General features: G+C 50.2%; 1 non-coding gene across 1 annotated transcript; it reads right to left on the reverse strand.

Moving 5' to 3' along the window:
* Window positions 1-1,263: 1,263 nt before the first annotated feature.
* Window positions 1,264-1,382, reverse strand: LOC145400577 (5S ribosomal RNA). Its single transcript, XR_013897461.1, has one exon. It is a non-coding gene; the product is annotated as a 5S ribosomal RNA (ribosomal RNA).
* Window positions 1,383-6,755: the final 5,373 nt, after the last annotated feature.

Here is a 6,755-nt window from a genome sequence, read left to right on the forward strand (position 1 = left end):
TACACATAGAGCGACTTGGCATTCCAGGCACTGGTGTGTGCTCATTTTTCTCGTCCTAGGCCTCTGTGTGGTGGTAGAACATACTCTGCAGCGGCCCTGTGACAACCTGCCGCCTGCTGTAAGAGGCAATTTCACAAGCTGGTGCCGGCTCATGTAATTGCGGCACTCAAGACGGTCAGGTTGTGTGTCAGAGTGTCGCCTCGGGATCAATGCCGTCACCTGACCAAATCGTGCAAGTAGCTGCTGCACGACAGTCTTGGAAAACTGTATCAGTGATGGTTGCCTTATGCCCCCGACTTGTGTCTTGTAGAGAATGAAGGCGTTGAGCATGCACATATCGAGCATGTGCAGGCAAGCCTTCCTGTACCATCGGGTGTTTCTCCTGAGACAGTCGATTTCACCAATCATCATATCAGACTTATCAACAAGTCTCATATTTACATTGTAATCAATGACGGCATCAGGCTTCATGATTGGCTCTCCCGTCCTGTAGCTGACCTTCCCAGTTCTCTGCAATTCCCCCTTGTGGATGGTGCTGATCATATTCACGACCTTCTTGTCATGCCACCTGATCACAAGAAGCTTGTCTGACTTCTTCAGGTGAACATCTCCCCTGGATGATGATGATCCTTCGGAGAAACTAGGCCACTCTTTCCTATAGCTTCGTACAGTGCCAACAGTGCCAATGCCGTGTTCAGCAAGGTATTTGGAGAGTTTCGGTGCTGTGTAGTAATTGTCTGTGTACAGCACATGATTATCACCAAAATACCTCTCCATCAGCACTTTTACCACGGAGCCAGAGAAGCCAAGGGGGTCTTTCCTGTTCACATCCATTGAGCTAGCAGAGTAGATAACAAAATCCAGGATATACCCCGTCTCACAGTCACACAGCACAAAGAACTTTATCCCAAAGCGGTGGCGTTTGCTGGGGATGTACTGCATGAATTTGAGACGTCCTCTGAACAATACCAGGGATTCGTCTATGACGACTTTCTGCATAGGCCGGAAAAATCGCATAAATCGATCCCTAATCCTGTTGAGAAAATCCCTCACTTTCCACAAAGGGTCAGTTTGGGACGGATTTGCTTTGTCAGCGAAGTGCAGGTATCCAAGCAGCTGTCGGAACCGATCCCGTGACATATTTCATTCATTCATTCATTGCCTGACGCCATGTATCCCAGACGGGGTGGCCAAGGGCTTAGAGTTAATTGTTTTACGGGGAGGGGCACTAATCCTCCACCAACCCTACTTGACACATAGGGATGCCAACAGCATCTGGTGTTCCCAGGTGGTCACCCATCCAAGTACTAACCAGACCCAACGTTGCTTAACTTCGCTGATCGGACGGGAAGCGGTGTACTCAACGTGGTATGGCCGTTCCGAATATTGGGATGGTAGTTATGTCATCCACGAGCCAGTACTCCTCCAACTCATGTCTCTTTATATGGGGCATCAAAAACATTAGTCAAAGAACACATACAGCTCTGTGATCCTGACAGGCAACCACGACACTTGCTTTGGTGAGCCAATAGGTCCCAGCCCTTCTGCTGCTCACTGAGCTGCATACCTATTGGTCTCATCACTGACATGCTGCACGATTTCATCATCCATGAAGGCCAGGAAGTAGTCAACAAAGTCATCTCCTGCGTTGCATGGGAAGGCAGGCTGTATTCCAGCATTTGTCATATCAAACGGTGGATTGTGTGGCTGAAAATCTGCACCGTCAGACCAAACAAATGCATTCACTTGCCCTGTGCGTGGTTCAGTGGCAGGGGCAGGTTGCATTGCACTCGTTTCCCCGTGAGAAGGAGCTGAGGTGGAGGCAATGGGTGAGGCAGGAGGTGAGGCAGGAGGGAAGCGGGAGGGGGGTGAGTGCGGGGGCGGTGAGTGGGGGGGTGGCGAGGGTGAGGGAGCTGAGTGGGGGGCAGGCGGGGGGGTTTCTGACCTGGTGCGTGGTGAAACTTGACCCTTTCTACCCCACTTATCACCTCGCTTATCTCCTCGCTTATCGCCCAGCTTTGCCCTCCAACTGCCACGCATCCCCTTTGTTCTAGGCCTGCCTGCACGGCCTGCATGGCCTGCCTTCCCTCGCTTTGCAGGCTTTGGTAATTCGTACTCCTCAGATGATGTAGACTGAGGAGAGGGCACGACAGATGATGATGATGATGTGAGGGCAATAGGGCTAGGGGAACGGGAAATTGATGGGAAATGCTTACTAGGGCCTGGTGTGGGAGACGTGAGCCTGTGCTTCACTCCCTTCCCACGTGCAATACCAGATTTGCCCATAGGAGCCTTTCGTTTCCCAGAGTAAGTTGGGGGGGAAACAACACGATCACTTTCATCGCTGTCACTATCAATGGAAAATGGTTCACCACCAATCACTGCCAAATCATCACTGCTTGCTGTGAGTGTGTCACTTTCACTGCCACAATCAAGAGTAGTACTTACAGTTTTGTCCAGCTCAATTCTAATTTCAGGAGTGCTCAACCCCTTCTGCCTCACCGTCGGCAGTTCCTTTACCGGTGTAGAGGTAGAGGGAACACTAGCACTAATCATTGTAGAGGAGGAAGCGAGTGACGATGAATCGGGACGGAGCGCCATTATCACGCACAGAGCTGGACAGATACTGACTGATGCGGGTCAGGGCAGGGGTGGAAGGGCCCCCCTCGGGGTTGGAGGAGGGAGGTGTGGGATGGCTGGCGTGAAAGAACTCGACAGCTACTCTTGCGTGAGACAATTTGCGCGCCGGGAAAACGCGCGGTGTTCAAAATATTCACGATCATTCCAGAATGACACCCACGGTTTGGTCCAGTTTTGTCAGTGTCATTCTGGAATGACACCCGCGGTTAAAGGGTTAACCCACTGAGCCACAGCTGCTGTATCTGTACAGTATACAGCAACCCCTCAATTATCCAGAAGCTCTGTATCCAGTCATGCTCCGTATACGGACGTTAGGTCTTGGCTTTACTTAACCCCTAAAACGCGGCTGTGTACGGGTGATCCCCCCACTGTGGCGGGGTTGTAGCGGGGTCTGAGTACCTTTGGGAAAATATTTGCCAAAAATCATAGATTAACCCTAGAGCATTAAAATTTTTATGGCATATAGTACTTACATTCAGCTTTCTCCTGAGCCACATGTTGAGCCTTCGTTGACTACCAAAGGACTTGTGAAGACTTGCAAAGTTGGGTAACAAAGTCTTCACTCTCACACCTCCAGAAACCCGGTTTTCTTTCTACCACAGCCTCAATCTGTCACAGTACACTTTATACAACAACGTACAGGTTGTTTGGAATCCGTATTTGTAAATAAGCACTGAAAATAAGGCTAAAATGAACGGAGCGCACGGCCGACATGCAGCGCGATGGCGATCTTCCCGTCAGTATTGTCACATTTGCCTTTTCTCGGCAAAAAACACGTATACTACATTTTTTTTCATCATAGGACTTCGCAAACGTTTGCCTGTCACTATTACGGCCATAAAAATCACTGTCACTGCCAGTATTGTGGATTGGGACTGAGGAAGACCACCGCGGCACAAGTTTATTCAGCCTTACGGCAGGCACTTTATTCTCGCTCCTGTCGGCCACTTGCACTTCATTTCTATCGCTCACTTTCACTGTATCTGTTCTTTTTTTTGCCTTATTCATCAGTGTCACTGTCAAGTGTTATAAAAATAATATTTTCTACACAACAAACTGTCACTGTCAGAACATAGAATAGGAAAATATGCTTTCATCTTCTTACACTGGAGTGACTGTCACTCGCAATACTTATATTATTACTATGTACAATTATTTACACCAAAAAACACTGTCACTGTCAGTGCTTTTACAAGTACATACACTAATTTACACTCATCAGGCTGTCACTGTCAGCACGTAAAAGAAAACTAAACAATATTATCACTGTCACTCTCAGTATTATTTCAAAGAATCTTACCCTTATTTTCAAAATCTACTTAGGCTGTGGTAGTCAAAGAAACACGGGTAAGCACAGAGGGGAACTTTGCACTCTTTGCACTGCAAGGAGGTGCGCCTAAAGGTTCTTTCCTGCCTGGTAGTGTGGCTGCACACATGACACCTCCTCAGTGCTTTCCCCCTCTTTGCAGTGGCTGGCAGTGGCTCCAGGCGGTGTCGCTGAAGGTAGGCCATACACTGTAGGCGGTCTGGAGGTGTGTGAGGGTGGCGTTTGGGACCTGTAGAAAGAACCTGGCCGTAACGCTGAAGTAGCTGGTAGACACAAGTCTTGGAAAATCGTCTGAGAGAGTAGTTGGCTGGCTTCCTGTTCTTGATTTTATACAGGATGAAGGCGTTCAACATGTACATATCAATCAAGTGCAAGAACACCTTCCTGTACCAACGACGATTTTTCCTCAGGCAGTCAATCTCTCCAATCATCATATCAGACTTGTCCACCAGCCGCATATTGACGTTATAGTCAATGACAGCATCAGGCTTCATCACAGGCTCGCCAGTCCTTCTGTCGACCTTCCCTGTTGCCAGCATTTCACCCTTGTGTACTGTGGTGAGCATGTTCACGACTCTCTTATCATGCCACCTGATCGCAAGCATCTTGTCAGATTTCTTCAGGTGCACGTCTCCCCGCTTTGACTTTTCAGCCTCGGGGAAGGCAGGGTAATGTGCCCTTTTGCTTCTGACAGTGCCACAGGAGCCGACGCCGTGTTCAGAAAGGTACTTGGCGAGTTTAGGAGCGGTATAGTAATTGTCCGTATACAGGACATGATTCTCGCCAAAGTACTTTTCCAAAAGCACTTTCACCACAGAACCAGAGAATCCGAGGGGGTCAGTCTTATCCAGATCGACATTGCTGGCGGTGTAAATGACGAAGTCAAGGATGAACCCCATCTTGCAGTCGCACAGCACGAAAAACTTGATTCCAAAGCGGTGGCGTTTGCTTGGAATGTACTGGACGAACCGAAGACGGCCCCTGAACAATACCAAGGACTCGTCAATCACGACTTTCTTGAACAGGCGCAAGAACCTCGTAAACTTATCCTTGATCATGTTCAGGATTCCCCTCACTTTCCATAATGGGTCAGTTTGGGAAGGCTCATCATTGTTCGTGAAGTGAAGATAAGTCATCAGCTGCCTAAAACAATTGCGGCTCATGTATTTATTGAAAATGGGTGTTGGGCACAGCTCGTTGGAAGTCCAGTATTCTTCTAACTTGTGTTTCCAGTTGTGCGGCATTAGCAACATCAATCCAATAAATACAAAAAGCTCGCGGATCGTAAGAGGCACCCATGCTGCCATCCGCGACGTGGATGGCGTGGCAGCCTCACCTTCTCCTTCGCGAACTGGAGCACATTGCCCCTCGTACCTGTTTGTCTCGGTACAGATGTGCTCCATAACCTCGTCGTCAAGGAAGGCCAACAGGTAGTCAAGGCATTCACCATCCTTGTCCACAGGGAAGTCAGCCTGAAGTCCACACCCACTGTCGTCAAAGGGCAGATCCTCCGGCACAAAATCTGATCCCTCTGACCACACGAAGGCATCCAGCGTTCCCTGCCTAGGCTGGGAGGTGCTTGGGGCGGCAGGGGGTGAGGCAGGTCGTGTGGGAGTGGGTGAGGCAGGAGGGGCAACAGTAGGTGAGGCAGAGGCTATCCCAGGTCGTGTTGGTGTTGTGGTGGTGGTGGTGGGGGGGACATTATCACTGGGCTCAAGGTCACTCGCGGTGGCGTGACTGCTGAGTTGCCTAGTGCGAGTTCCCTCCCTACGAGTTAGCCTTATACTAGGGGACTTAACTCTACCAACACAAACACTAGGCCTACGAAAACCTCTCAAACGTAATGTTGCACGTTTACTTCCCTTTCTCGGTGGTGAAGGAGACTCCGACGACTCAGGAGACAGGGCAGCAGAGGAGGAGGACGAGAGAACAGGGCTGGGAGTACGTGGCGGGCTTGCGGTGGCGTGACGTGGCGTAGGGGACAATGGCGGTGAGCTGGGGTCACCGCTCCTTTTCCGTTTTTCCCCCTTCCCATACTCGAGGCCCCTTCTCACCGGAGCCTTCCCTGCTGAGGTGCTGGGCACTGACACACTCTCCTCCGGCACAGAAACAATCACTTCTGGTCCGGACTCTGCACTGGATTGTGTGTCAGACTCAGCCAGGCTCGACCACACACCGACGTCACTGCCATAGTCCATTGAGGCTTTCAAAAGTTCTGAGGCTATTGCAGAGTCACTTAGCCCCTTAGTAGTTCCTGGTAAGGTTTTGAAGGGGGTTGAGGTCACAAAACCCTTTTTCGGAGGGCTAGAAGGCACAGACCCGGAAGAGCTCAAGTTAGACATGGTGTCACTGTGGCAGATTTGCGTGGACTGACGCTATTCTGGGGCAAACTGCGCGAAAAAATGACAGTGTGACAACTGGGGAAACAAGCGTTTCCCAGTAGCAAAAAGTGCTTGCGAGATGACGGCGCAGATTGACACGTATCAGTCGTCCGCGCGTTGCCATATCGCACGACGAGGGAGGGCCGCGCATCGGTGCGTCGGTGGGTAAAAAAAATGAGACTTGGCAACAACCGAGGTCAGTAGTACAAAGGTCAAGTGTGCTAAACATAGCTCACGGGTGGCGGGACTGATAGACAATACCAGCTGAAGCATGCTTGCCCGCGGTTATTCAAAATTAACTCAAATCGCAAACGCGACGACCCGCCGTTCTGCCCTTTGGGCCGGCCGTCGCAAATGCGACGATCCGCGTTTTAGGGGTTAATTACGAGTGGGAAAAAAATTTGGAT

Source organism: Coenobita brevimanus, chromosome 52, assembly GCF_032717465.1.
Source record: "Coenobita brevimanus isolate Jiangsu-jjx chromosome 52, ASM3271746v2, whole genome shotgun sequence".
In the NCBI taxonomy this organism is placed as follows: Eukaryota; Metazoa; Arthropoda; class Malacostraca; order Decapoda; family Coenobitidae; genus Coenobita; species Coenobita brevimanus.